At 43.7% G+C, this 14,463-nt stretch overlaps 1 protein-coding gene across 1 annotated transcript in view; it reads right to left on the reverse strand.

Annotated features, from left to right (window-relative positions):
* schip1 (schwannomin interacting protein 1) overlaps positions 1 to 14,463 on the reverse strand; it is a 162,488-nt gene that overhangs the window by 138,815 nt on the left and 9,210 nt on the right. The window lies entirely within an intron of this gene.

Below are 14,463 nucleotides of genomic sequence, written 5' to 3' on the forward strand. Positions count from 1 at the left end.
GCGGTTGAGGTAGGGGGTGTGTTTATAAGGCCCATGTCACTGCTTATAGTTTCTGACTGAAAGCAGGAAACAACACACAAGTCCACAGTGCTCATTAGCAGCTCGTGCATTATGTGTTTTATCTGAACATAAATGGAGCTGCAGGATGTCAGAGACGGGAGTAAAAATAGACCAAGAAAGAGGAGAAAACAACTGCTACAGACGATGACTGACATCTGGGAAATCATCTGAGATTCTCTGAGGGGACTCTACTCCAGAAGTCCAATCTCTGCCAGGGCTTCTGTAGATGTTCTCCTTTTCCAAAGTGGATTGTATCACCGTGAGCTAATGTGGGAATGCAGCAGGAAAACCCTCGGATTAACCACAGCCTCTCCTGCATCCTCAAGAGAGATGGAACTCTCCATCCCTGGATCCTAGAGATCCTCCTGCTGCTGTGAATGTGAATCTCACTATCACAGCCTGCCGCAGCATTCCTGACAGAGTGGAAAACCCTCTGTCCATTTCTGATTCTACAAACAGTCTAGAACACATTTGACTTTGTGAGTTCTACAGCAGCAGATACTCAGAATCAGAATCAATCTATTGATCTGGATCTTCTAATTCTATGTTAATGTTATTAACCTGAAGTCAGTGGTTCAGAAATTTTTCGTCACCCCCCCACGCCCCCAACCCGCACAAAAAAAATTAAACTGTACACCTGTAAAATGTTTCCACTGTGGGGCGTATAAAAAAATAGTGACATTTGAATTCATTTGCAATGCTGTCTGGACCCCGCCCCCCAGTTTGGGAAACGCTGCCCTAAAGAATTGTGAGTAGGTAGGATGTGCCTGTGTTTGTGTGTATTTGTGTGAGTGTGTGTGTATGTCTGTGTGTGTGTGCTAACTGCAGTCTGCTGGAGACTTGTGGGCAGCACAGCGTCCTAACTCAGAGGGTGGTGCTCACAGAGAGAGGGCAGCATGTATTAAAGATGAGAGCTGCTCTCACACACACTGAGAACCTGGAGAGAGCCTTTTGGACACAAACGTGAAAATAAAACAACGCTGGTGTAAAGAGCTGGGCTGCTTTTAAACTGCCAAGAGTGGTTGAACCCAGAACTCTGCACAGAGGCTGATGTAGAGCAAGAAAGGAGGAGAGAGAAGACGAGGGTGGAGGAGAGAGAAGAAGGTGAGGAAGAGAGAATAAAGTGGAGGAAAGTGGGGACAAAGATGAAGGATAGAGAAGACCAAGGTGGAGGAGAGAAAAGTAGAAGGTGGAGGAGAAAAAGTTAATTTTGAAAGCAAACAAGCTGCTCACAGCCTCCTCATCTATAATGCAGAGAAGAAAGCCTCAGTGTTTCTGCAGCAGCAGCAGCAGCAGCAGCAGCAGCAGCAGCAGCACAATATACTGATGTAATCTGGAGCAGTGTACACACACACACACGTGTACCTGTAAGACTTACGTAGGCGCAGCCATGCATTAATGTCCATACTTTACCGTCCTGGCGTGAGCGTATGGAAGTTTTCCAGCTCTAATAACATGTGCCTGCCAAAGTGAATGTTGGGAAAAATCAATGGCTCAGCTAAACCTTGGTCTTCCTCACTGGGATGCACAGTGACAGACATACTGTGGAGGTAAGATGGAGAGGCTGATGTAATGCAGCTTCAAACACTCTGAGGGATCAGAAGGAACATCACACACTGTTTCAAGAAAAGGACAAAAAAAAACCATCTTTCCAACCCGTTTTCATCCAGACAGTTTTTTCGAAGAACAAACTCTGGGGAAAAAAAAAGAAACCCAGAGAGACTGAAGGTGACGAGGAAAAGATGCACAAGAAGAGACAAAGCGGAGAAAAAAAGAGAGAGGAGAGTGGTTTTATTTTTAAGCCTCAAAATGGAAAGAATTCCTAGGACACACATTACATCATTTGGATGAGAAACATTTCAGCCCGAGCACACCATTACCACTGAGGAAATGGTCCTGTCTAGACGAGAGAGGCTGGAAACGCTGGCCATGTCCGCGGCGCTCACCAGAATAGTCTGCTGTGCCAGGCCACTGTGTGCTCACACAGCCATCTGGGACACAAGGAGCTAAATATAACCAGCACAGAGTCGGTACACTTCAGCCAGCGGCTCCACTGTCACTGAGAGAGACTCTCTCCTTCCAGGCTCCTGAATTATCCATCAACTCATCTATTTGGCTGATGTGGAAGATACAGATGTGTGATCCACGTCTGAACTGTTAACACTGTCGTGGTTACAGGTCAAATGTCTCCTTGTTTGGTGGAGACGATAACACAGGTGGGGAAAACAAACTCCACCACATGGAAATAGAACATTCCACAAAACTCATCATTACTGGTTAGTGATGATGTAATGCAGTTTTTCCCCAAACTTTACTGCAGGACCCACTTTTCTGGATCAGACTGTCAGCCAGATGTAATGTCTTTCCCCAAACTTTACTGCAGGAGACACACTTTTCTGGATCAGACTGTCAGCCAGCCCCTCCTCCACCCTTCTACTCCAACACATTCACAGACTTTGGTTTGAAACTCCATTAAACTCTGTTACAAACAACAACAACAACAAAATCAAATTTAAACAAAAAAAAAATGCACTTGGAAATTTTACTTCCTCGATAATGTTTAAGGTCACGAGAAGCTGCAGCCAATCCTGAGAGTTGACCATGAAGTCACAGGGTCACAAAGGACCAATCACACTCCCATTCACACCTATGGTCCAGTTAGAGTGGACCAGGAAGCTAACCCTCTGAGTGAAGCTGGAGTACAACCTGACCACCTCCACACATCGCTGTGATCTTCTTATTCCAACCTCGTTCTGCAGTTCCACTGAGAACCAGGTTCTAGAACATGGTTTAAGGTGGAACAAGAAACACCAAACAAGACGGAAGAATACTATTAAAAAATACTATCCTGAAAGTTCTGACCGGTGAGTCTGCTCCACAGAATTACTAACTACCTGTCCACCTGAAGGGGGCGATAGTGGGTCACTGCAACATCCAGTCAACACCCCAGAGAGTGGACCACAGAGGGTGGACCTCACTTTCACTTGTGCACGAGTTGCCAGTGGACATGTGACAAAGACACCCTCCAATGACCTCAGATGTGTTTTCGTTGTACAGGTGATAGAGTGAACGCAGGTCACCTGGTTCTACTGGTACAACGGTGGAGCAGTGTGTGGATGTTTGTCTCTGTCTGTGTGTCAGACTGTGGGACTAGCCAGTTTAATTCCCCTTTAGTTTTATGTGCACATCATGAAGAGCCAGAAATAAAAAGTCAAGATTAGAGAAATTGGATTTCACTGTTTGTCTTATTCACCTCAGAGACACAGAGAGCAGTGTGGGTGGAGAATTAAACGCCTCCACATCCAGAGTGAGAGAGAAAAGAAGAATGGACGGAGATTAGTGCAGGCAATGTGAAGTTCTTAGGTTTTCTGCTCCGTGTTCTTTAAAATACTTTCACCCTGGAACCACTAGGGAACTGGATGTGATTTTTTTTATTAAATTGGAGGGTTTATTAAAATTGATTTTATTTTGAGAAATTAAAGTAAATGTTTAATTAAACATCAGGTCACTGCTTTGATTCCCGATGGTAACCTCCCACCATCTTCTTCCTCACTGTAATCCTACTCTAGGTGTGAAAGTTAGTGTGAATGGATTGTCCAACCTAATCCAAATCCAATGACACCAACGCTCCATCCATCCATCACCACAGAGCCCTCCAGGTTAACTCCAGTGTTGCATTTCAAATCCTCCTGATAACATTAAGGCTATCCACAACCTTGACCCCTCATATTTACCCCACCTCCTCCATATTGCCCCTCCCTCTTGCACTCTAAGGTCACCCTCTTCCATCCAATTGCCGTTCGCCCCAACCTGACGTAACCTGGGCTTAATTCATTCTCAGCTCTGCTGTGACGGTGCCGGCAGTGTTGAACCAGAGCGACAGACACTCATGGTCTCCACACCTGAACAGACTCAAAAATGATGAAATCATTTTACTTCCCGCAGCTATATTACACACCCGTGCGTCTCCTTTATCCCCCTACTGGACACCCTCTGTAATGCAGTCTGAAACTTTCCTATCACGTTATGCAATATTTTAACCTGAGAGGGACATGACGTGTATTGGCAAAAATCTGGCGATACAATACGTATCACATTACTGGGGCAAGGATACGATATACTGCGATATACTGCGATATACTGCAATATACTGCGATATACTGCAATATAATGCGATACTATAGGGTTTTTTAAGAAAAAAACAATTTAATTCTGGGAAAACATTTCACCTATCACAGTATTGTGAACCTGTGTTTCTACTGTGATACTGACGTATACTGTACTGTGAGTCTACAAATAACAATGACACAGCAATGTGGTGGCCTGAACGTAATCCTATCTGTCATATACTGTGTGTTGGACAATTCCCTCTCTGTGTAGCAGCTACTTTCTCTGCTAATCTGCAGAGATTATATTGTCCAGATTAGAGTTTTCAGACTATCGACCACCTCTAAACCGTTGGACTCCGTCCCTGTAATGTGGTATTGACACTGGAGCTTGGTTTGGTTCTGCTCTGTTCTCCTCTAGAGCTGGATGTTCAGATCTCTCTCCTTACTTTACCTGCAGTGGTTGATCTAAGACAGACAGAGACGCTCAGGTTTGCTGTTGATCACAGATCACTGTCTGATGGGATACCTTCCCACAGCAGTGGAGCCTGTTGAACCAGTGAATTCCAACCACTGTGATTCGGTACATTAGTGTGTCTGTCACCAGGTGTACCATGGGAAATTATCTAATTACACAATTTAAAAAAAAGTTTTGTAAAAATATAAAAATTAAAAAATAAATTAAATACTAGCAAATCAATAAGAAAAATCAGAGCTGTTGAAGAAGATCCTTATGTGTATCATTCTTCAATTCCTGTGAGTATATCAGTGTTGATTTCAACTAAACAGGTCCAGGTTCAACATTGAGAAAGTAAATTATGCCTAAATTGAGACTACAAGATCATCGTAGTTATGTTTTATATGTTTTCCAGTTAATGGGCTTAATGTCGGTGTGCTAAATGACACAGAACCTGTCGGAGAAGAGACATCGAAAGACAAATAGCAGCTTGATGTGCAAAGTTTGGTCCCGATTGGACTAAACATTAACTATTCACCAGTGCGCAGCAGCTCCTCCTCCCTCTGGGGAGTAAAATAATCTTCTCTAATAACAGACCTTCAGTTACTGACCAAGTACTTGACACTGATGAGTGTTGTCCCAGTGATTTATTAGTATAATGTCCACATTATTGCTAGTACTGCACTTCTCTGTCTGCCAACTGTAAACCACACACCCTCACACACACACATTCTGGGGCGAAATAATTGCCCAGCAAAAAACAGGAATTTTGCCAGGTTTACAAAATAATTGCCAGGCAAAAAACAGGAATTTTGCCAGGTTTATGTCAGATGTCCCTGAGACCATAAACTGACGTTAGATGAAAATGAAGCCGCATCACTGCAGACCATAAGTCAAGTTTGATTTATTCATCCTAACAGTCCAGTCACAAATTTGCCTCCAGTGACAACCTTTGACACTTCGACGCTGTGTCCTAAAATGACCCTCATCACTGGTTTAAAGCCCACAAACGTCTGGGATGTTGACAGAGCAGGGATCAGGAGAAAACTGTCCAGGAGCTGACACAGTTTTAAAATGTTTCACAACAGACAGGAAGTGAAGATCTAGATAAGTGATAGCTTTGAGGTTTAGCCGTGAGACATTTAGGTGTGCTGTGTCCAAAGAGCTCTTTGAGGATCTTGTTGTTATCCATCAAAAGTGAGAGTGGTGCCTGCTGGACTAACCCCTGCATCGACGATGATGTTGTGATGTTGTGTGAAGAGCAGCAGGGTGGACGTTATCATGCTTTTTAGCAGAATACTTTTAAAAAATAAAAACATGTCTGAGGTCTGGCCTGTTGTTTTGTTAGTCTTGGCTCTTGGACACATGTTTTTGTGGGAGTTTTTATTTGAGTTCAAACAGAGTAAAAAAGGAATGACTTTCTACTCTTCAACTGCATTTACGCACAATTTGAATTATTTCTCTGTTCCACTCCTAATCCTCTTAGTGTTAACTAAGGAGACAGTTCTCTACCTTGTCATTGTGCCACTAGAGGAGAAAACAATCACACTCATATTCACACGATGGTTGTATTTTTCATAATTTTGGGACTGGAGGAAACAAGACATGAAAAACCCCAATAAAGCTCACAATTTGGATTGTTCTACAATTAGATTTTCTCACTTCTTCTTGGCAATATTTTAATTAAAAACGTTTTTATTACTTTTGGTCTGAACCATGGATGATAAATAAGAACGGGGTACAACCATCTCTGCTGTTGAATGTAGTTACAGGGTGAGTTGCCAAGAATGAGTAAGATTCTCTACAGGTCTCAGAAGGTTCCAGCTCTCCTTCTACAAAGTAACGTCATGTTTTAAAAATTACAATCAAACTTTATGAGACCAACAATTATAAAAATGTTTTTTGTGTGAGTGGGAGGTTTGATGTGACTGGACACTTAAAGTTTTATCCTTTTTTCTGCAAAAGTTTGGACACTGCAGTGTATAAAGATGATTGGACCAAACTTTAAATCCCCACAGGGCTGAGACAGGACACACACATACACAGGCTGGTACAGAACCTCTATATCTGAACAATGCAAATACTGGTGCGTTGACAGTGGCTTCAAAGATCAAACGGCTCATCACAGACAAAGGCACAACTTCAAAGTGAACGCTTTTGGGCACAGAAGTTTCTCCGACTCAGTATCAGCACAGTTGCATCCAGCAACAGAAACACAGTACTCACTAATGTGTACACAATAACTGTGTTACCCTTTTCACTGTTGCACTGTTGTTGTGGAGCTACAAACAACAGATACTCATTATCCGACCGCAGAACAACTCCTCCATCTCCTCCATCTCCTCCTCCCTCCACCGCTGACTCCAAGATCAAACAGTGCCGAGAAAATCAGAACCAGATCAAATGTGCCAGTGAGAACATCCACCCACAGGACATCTCCACAGCATCCACCGGCAACGTTAACACATGTTATGATATTAAAAATTCATACTTGGATACAACAACACACAAGTTCAGACACAATGTGACAAATGTAGTTGGACTTCTGTAAAAGATGAAGAGCTCCCCAGGTTGGCTCTCAGTGGGAGGTCCAAACAGGTGCAAGACTTGGCAACTGTTTCACCAAAGTCAGGGGTGGAACCCATATACTGCGACCTTCATCTTTGTCCTCATCTTCTTTTTTCAGCTGCTCCCCCCAGGGGTCGCCACATTCTCCGTGTTACAGTGAAGATCTCAGCATCTTCATCTCCTCCACCTCCTTTGGTCTTTTTGTCACAGCCACTGTCTTTAAACCATACATCATAGCATCATCTCACTACTGTCTATTATTCTGTCACATGTCACCACTGACAGCCTCGTTTCTTCACCTCCTTCGTGCACTGTCCACCTCCACAGTGGTTGTTTTTACTCACACCTTTATCGTTCCACTCACCTCACTCCTTCAAACCTCCACCTCTCCAGGTTTTTCTTCCACCTGCTCCAAACTCTCACCACAGATAACAATGTCATCTGCATACATCATAACCCATAGAGCCCCCTGCCTGACCTGACCCCTGATGGAACTCCACCCCCACCTTGCACCCATCCGTCAGAACACCTGACACCTACATTTTGATAAATGCTGCTGTAAATCCATTAGATATTAGTAAAGATTAAGTAACAGCCCACAAAGATGACTGGACTCCTTCTAAGATGACACCACTGCTGGTCTTAAACACTTACAGTTTTCAATGTAATTACTTTAGAGGCATGTCTTTGTAGAGACAACAGCATCGTGTCCTTAGAAGACAACGTTAATCGTCCTTTGATGTCTGAAATGTCAATAATCCAGTTAAAGCGGTGATAAGTATTTTCCCCTGAACGTAATGACAGCCACGGCAGATTCAGCTGACACAGCATCGACTTTGAGGAGCAAGGGAGGAGCTGCTGGTTCACTTATTTTCCTTAAGATTGATGAATGACGAACAGCTCCTCTATGGACGGAGTTTAGTGACGTGCAAGAAAATCAAACAACCAATGAATGAGCTCCTAACAGCACAGAGTCACTTTGGTTTGTCTGAACCAAGGATGTGATATTAATGATATAGAAAGTATGGATTTTATGAAAGAAAAAAATAAGTTCTGACTCATTGTTGTTGTTGGTGTTTTATGCAACTGGGGTCTCCAGGTGCATATAACAGAAGATGTTAAAATGCGGTCACAGGTCAAACAGGATGAGAACCTCTGAATTACATGACACAATAATAGTGTATCACTTCTACTACTGCATTGTTAGCAACCTCTACAGGGGAGGAAAGGAAACGACATGTATTTAAGCAGTAAGCTCTTTCAGTGACAATCAAACGAGCACTGCGCTAAGGATCAGATTACAAAAACACAACTAAAGACTTCCTGCAGGGGCCGATATGTGAAGTCAAACATCTAATCTGGAATCTGGATAATGGACATTAATAATAGATGGCTGAAGAACAGAGGAGGGGGAGGAGGAGGAGTAGAAGGGGGAGTAAAAGAAAGGGGATGAAATCAGCGTTGTCAGTTTCCTGTCTGAACTTGGCAGAGAGGAGATCAACCCCCCCACCACCACCACCACTCCAGAGATCTCACCCTGACACCCTGACCATAGGATGTGAGTCCATCTTGGTATTAGACGGACTAAAGACAGCAATGAGCCTCCTGTGAAGGAGACTGAAGGAGGTGGAGACGAGGAAGATGGAGTTTCAAAAGGACGGTCAGAGAAAGAATATGAGAAAAGGAGGGACAGGAGGAGAGAGACTGAATAAGAACTGGGCGGAGGTGTGTGTGTGTGTGTGTGTGTGCAGACAGAAGCAGGCTGTAATACAACCTGAGCGTCTTCCGCCTGTAGTACAGGCTGTTATTACTGCTGCAGATGGTGAGGAGTCACATACTGAAGATTGATGTGACGTTACAGTCGCTGCACGTGTTTTTACTGCCTCACATCCATGTTGACATGCAACAATGTGCTTGTTTGGTTTAAATACTGTCAGTTAAATGTCATGTTCAGACAATAAATCAACAATTAAAGGCCCCGCAGGTTTGCAGGGAGACGTCACCGACCCATCAAACCCCCATCCAGCAGCAGGAACCGTGGCTCTTATCACAGACAGCCAGCTGTAATTAAAGGAGGGACTCGGCATCACGTGTTGTGTTTAAGTGAGGAAAGAATTGTCAGAAAAACAAAGTGATTTAATTTCCATTCACCTCTTAAAGTCTTCATACTTCATATTGTTGTTCCTAAAGTGGGGGGCAGGTCCCTGTTGGGGGCATGGAGGTATTGCAGGGAGGTCAGGGGAGCACTACGAATTAATTTAATTTTCCATATTTTCTTTTGACGTCTCACAGAGGGAACATTACACTGATCTGTTGTTCTATCTCCATGAGTAGCTGTTCTGTTAGAGTGTTTTAAATCAAGTTCAGTAAAGTTTCGAGGCAACAGCTGTGAGTGTATTAATTTGGGCTCCACAATATTCCCATCTACAAAAGCTGAGAGCAGACTGCTGTAAGAGCTGCTCTACTGTGTGTCCTCCTCTACTGCTCTGTTGGTTTAATAAGAACTATTTGTACTATATTGATCCCATATTTGGGAAATCATTGTGTTAGCAGCAGATATGCTGGAAACAGGCTGCCCCTAGCAAGCACCAGGGACGTGGTTCCTCTGGGAATCAATCCCAGGATTCTCTGCTCTCTGCTTCCAAAGCAGGCGTGCTAACCACTACACTATGGAACCGACTCTTTCATCATGAGGCATCATAAAATATGTATAATAATAGTAAATAACAGCACCTGTACCACCCAAGTAGTAATCATACCTAGTCCTTCGACACACCTGCAGCCACACCTACTCCAGTGTGGGGTCATGAAGACCCTGGTGCAGAGTTCTCTTCTCCACCTGGAGACATCAGATCTCCCTGCCTCACAGCAATGATACATTTCCACAAAAGATTTTTTTTCTTTTTCCCAGTGAGCCTTTCACAAAAATCAATGGCCATTTCCAAGCATTAGATCCGAGGCTTGAGCTTCTGTGCTGGTGTAGGATTTATTTAGACCAACGTTGGCTTAATAATTCTGAATTATTATGATGAAGGTTTCAGAGTCTGAGCTAAAAACAGAGGAGAGGAAATGAATACTCGCTCTGTGTTATGGTAAGTACTAATGTCATGTACACAGTCATCTAAGTAGGAATTCACTGTTTTACTGTGATATGGTATAGATGCCTTAAAACAGAATGGACATATTTTATCCACAATATAGTCTTGTCAATTTCTGTCAGTTTAATATTCAATAAAAGCAAATTCTCAAACCAATGAATATTGTTTTGAATCAGGATTAATGAACTGAACTGGTGGGAACGACAAAAAAAGACTTGAAGCTTTTCCTGAGGAAGGACTTCACATGTCGTGTGTTTATGAGCAGGCGGTTTGACTGCTGCCACTACAGTAAACACTGCTCACAGAGAACAGGTGTTTAATTCAATATGCATGCCTTCGTGCCTGTGGATTTTTCCCCTGGAGTTTATGTTTTGCGCAGGCAATCGAATTTGTTCTTTTCTAAGGGATACAAATGTGAGAGTTAGTGTCTCTCAGGAAGCCAGCCCGGCCACAGTCTGTGACGGCTGTAATAAGCTCGTAGGCAAATGTCATGGCTGTTAAATGAGTTAAGCCCGATCGATGCCAACTCCCAGGCAGAGGTATATAAATTCATTTCAAATGAGACACCGACTGTCACCAATAAAACAAGCAATCTGTTAGCATCTGTCTGCACGTACAGGCGCCTGGGCGCGTGTCTGTGAAAGTGCACGTGTTTATGCCTGTGCACGTCGACAGGCAGCGAGAGGGGGGAGCAGGGGATGACACGGTGTGAAGGTAGAGAAGGGAGATTAAGGAGTGGGAGGAGGTAGAGGAGAGGATGAAGGCCAGGTTTGGGTGTGTGAGATGAGAGAGCGATCTCTCCTGCAGGAACGCTTACACCAACACTTTCCCTCGGCCTGAGCGGTGAAGAAGGAGGAGAGCGATGTGCAAACAAGCCTCACTGATAGGAAGAGATCAATGTCAACACACACATACACACACGTACACGTACACACACACAACTAATAAAAACTAACACAACATACACACATACACACAACTAGCAAACAAACACAACAAGCCAGGCAGTTCTGTGTTGGCTCCGCCCACTTCTATCTGACTGACTTTATATCTTCCATTAAAATCATGGCATCAGTGATTGGCTGCCCTGCAGCGCTGATAAATGACAGGTTTGACACCAAAGCTTTTCCCATCTGGAGTCCTTTGATCACTGGTCTGCGTCACTGAAAAATTAAAAAGAAATCTAATTACCAGGCTCTACTCTCCCAGGAGGCCTGGCTCGGCTCGGAATGTCAGGGTTGACTCAAGTACTTCAGTCAGTATCCATCCATGTGTGCTAATGGTTCTGTCCAATATTAACACTTGACATGTTTTCAGAAATGGTTCTCAGAAACGGTAATGACCCAACGTTGGACACATTTTCCAGACTGGGCCATTGGGTAGAGCAGACGTGACTGGTCTGATCCAGTCCTTAAACCTTCAGACGTCAGACTAATGGTAACCAACAGGCGAAAACAGGAAGATCAAAGTGTTGGTTCATTTTATTTTTATTTATCTCTAGTGATTCCAAATGTAGACCCTTCTGTTCCCACTTTAGAAACCTGATGTTAAGATGTAGCAGCATCGTGTGTTTACTATGTTGACAGTTGTTTAAAATAAAAAGTCAATATATCATCGTGCCTATAGTCCTACAGAAACAACGAAAAAGAAAACATAACACAAAAAATAAATAAAAAAACTATCACAGCCTTTCCAAAACAACAAACTAAAACTGTGCGATGCAGATTCTATGCTGAGTTAGCCATGTGAGCGTGTAGCTGATATTGAAGAATGTCACGGATGTGACAGTTGCATCAATCCTGTCATCCCAGTCTGGGCAGGAAATCCAATATGTGCTTTTAACCAAAATAAAAATTCAACTACTCCTAAGAGAAGGGATGTTTAATATCAAGCTTCACCTGAGAGGATGTTACAGCAGAGGGNATCACACAGCAGTCCCTGTAGGTTGACCAGTGCAATCTAATGATTTACCATCAGCTGACCAGTACTGACCAAACCAGGGCGGGGGGCGTGGGGTGGGGGGGTCGTGACCCCTGGGTGTATAAATAATAAATTTGGTTCTGGGGCTTCAAACGACTTGGACTGACAATCTCCAGACATGCAGCTACTCTGGGACAGAGAGTAAAAGACAAGCAGGCAAAAAGAGAAACACAGATGTTTTCTGGGAGATGTTGAGAGGGAGAGTGGGGTGGGGGGGGGGGGGGGGGCAGGAGGGGGAGAGGGGGGGGGGGGGGGGGGGGGGGGGGGGGTGAGCAGATGAGGAAGACAAACCTCACTGCTGCAGTGTTTTATCTTCTTCCTGTGAGTGAGCGTGCACGTGTGTGTGCTCACTATCAGAGTCCAATGAAATATGCATGAATGTTTGAACACACACACACACACACACACACACACACACAGGGACCCTGACCTTACACTAGTGAATGTCTGTCCTTCAGGGAAGCCAACAGTAACAGGCGACTGAAACCGTGTGAATTTGAACATTCGAGTGGAAAAGACAAACCACAATAAAGGAGTAATCACTATGAAAGAATTAGGCTAAAACTGGACACGACAACAACGGTCAAGACTGCCCTCTCTGTCTTCTTAGTATCAGGCTTAAAATTAGCCACTGAAAAAATGTTTTATCAGAGGAAATGAGCAAATGACGAAAATGATGGATGATTCTGTATGCAGATGATTCTGCACGATTCCTGAGGTAAATCAATGTTAACAAAAAATATAAAAGCTTTTTTCAAGGCCTTTCCATCAGAGAATTCCTTCTCTTTGACACCAGTTCACAACTTGTTTCTTTGACTGGTCTAAGGACTGAAATACACTTCCTTCAAATCTCTCAGGGACAGGAAACCAAATCAGATGGAAGTAGACCAAAACTATTTTACCATGTTTAAAGACTGACACCGTGTGAACGAACATCTGTCTGGGAACTTTTTCACCTACTGAAAACATGTGCATTTAAACAAGGTTGATATGTTGTCTCCAGTTGATAGTACTAACTATGTCACCATTGGTTAAAGAATGTGGAAATGAGGACCATAACATGTATAAATGTGTGTGTATATATATATATATATATATATATATATATTCAATTTGTTTATGTTGTTAAAAATGAATTAGTGAAATGAATGGATGGGACTGAGGGCTCTTTAAGTTACACTAACTCCCTAATTAGTGAGACATTTGCTGCTGTGTTAATGAACAACAAACCCCTTCAAGCAGAACAAACAACCTACAAACAAAGCACACTCACACATTAGGGCTGGCGGTCTCTCACCAGGACACCAGTCCATCTGTTTGTTCAAGAAATCTTACTTTTCCTCCAGCTCTTCTCTAAGATGAGAGTAGGTGGAAACCTTACTTCCCACACACACACACACACACACACACAGACACACACATATTAGCATGCAGACGTGACATCATGTTTCTCTGTGCTGGGTCTCTGCACCGAGCGTGGGCAGGACGGTGCAGGTATCCTGTGTGTCTGAGTTTGATTACTACACAGACTGAGGACGCAGCAGAGCAGCCCGTCCTTCTGTGTGTGTGTGTGTGTGTCTTGTCACAGGGAAACTGAAGGTGGTCTGAAAGCATCTGTTTTGCATTTCTCCACTTATCTGAGCTCAGCTCCACTTTGCACAGTTCCCTCTCGGTGTTCGTCTGCTGCTCAGACTGTTCTTTGTTTTTCATCCTCTGATCTTTGTTTGGCTGCCATGCCCTGTGAGCTCTGTTTAATTCTCCCCCCCCCCCCATGCTCCTCTGGCACAGTGGAGAGAGGGGCGAGTGAGGCGGGGGAATTAGACAAGAGAGGACAAGGGCAGAGGCACTTCATTAATCAATCAACCGGCTCTGAAAATTTACCTAATTAATGGCTAATTACCCACCTGGGCACCGTGCCAGCTGGCATCACCCAGCACCTCCGCCAGCACAACCCCCACTGTCCCTCAGATGACATGGGAGGTAAACAGCCCTCCCCCGTTTACTCTCTAACTCCAGCCGTCCGTGCACAGACGAACCTCGGTCTCCTGGTTGTCAGCTACGCTGAGTAGACCAATCAGTCTTCAGTGTGGGCGGGCTTTTATCTGTGTTGTTGTGTACAGTCAACTGTAAACAATCATTTTTAATCATTGCTAATAGCATGTTAATTAACTGTTAAATGAAGCGGCTGGTTGAT

This window comes from Cynoglossus semilaevis, chromosome 4 (assembly GCF_000523025.1).
Source record: "Cynoglossus semilaevis isolate Cse_v1.0 chromosome 4, Cse_v1.0, whole genome shotgun sequence".
In the NCBI taxonomy this organism is placed as follows: Eukaryota; Metazoa; Chordata; class Actinopteri; order Pleuronectiformes; family Cynoglossidae; genus Cynoglossus; species Cynoglossus semilaevis.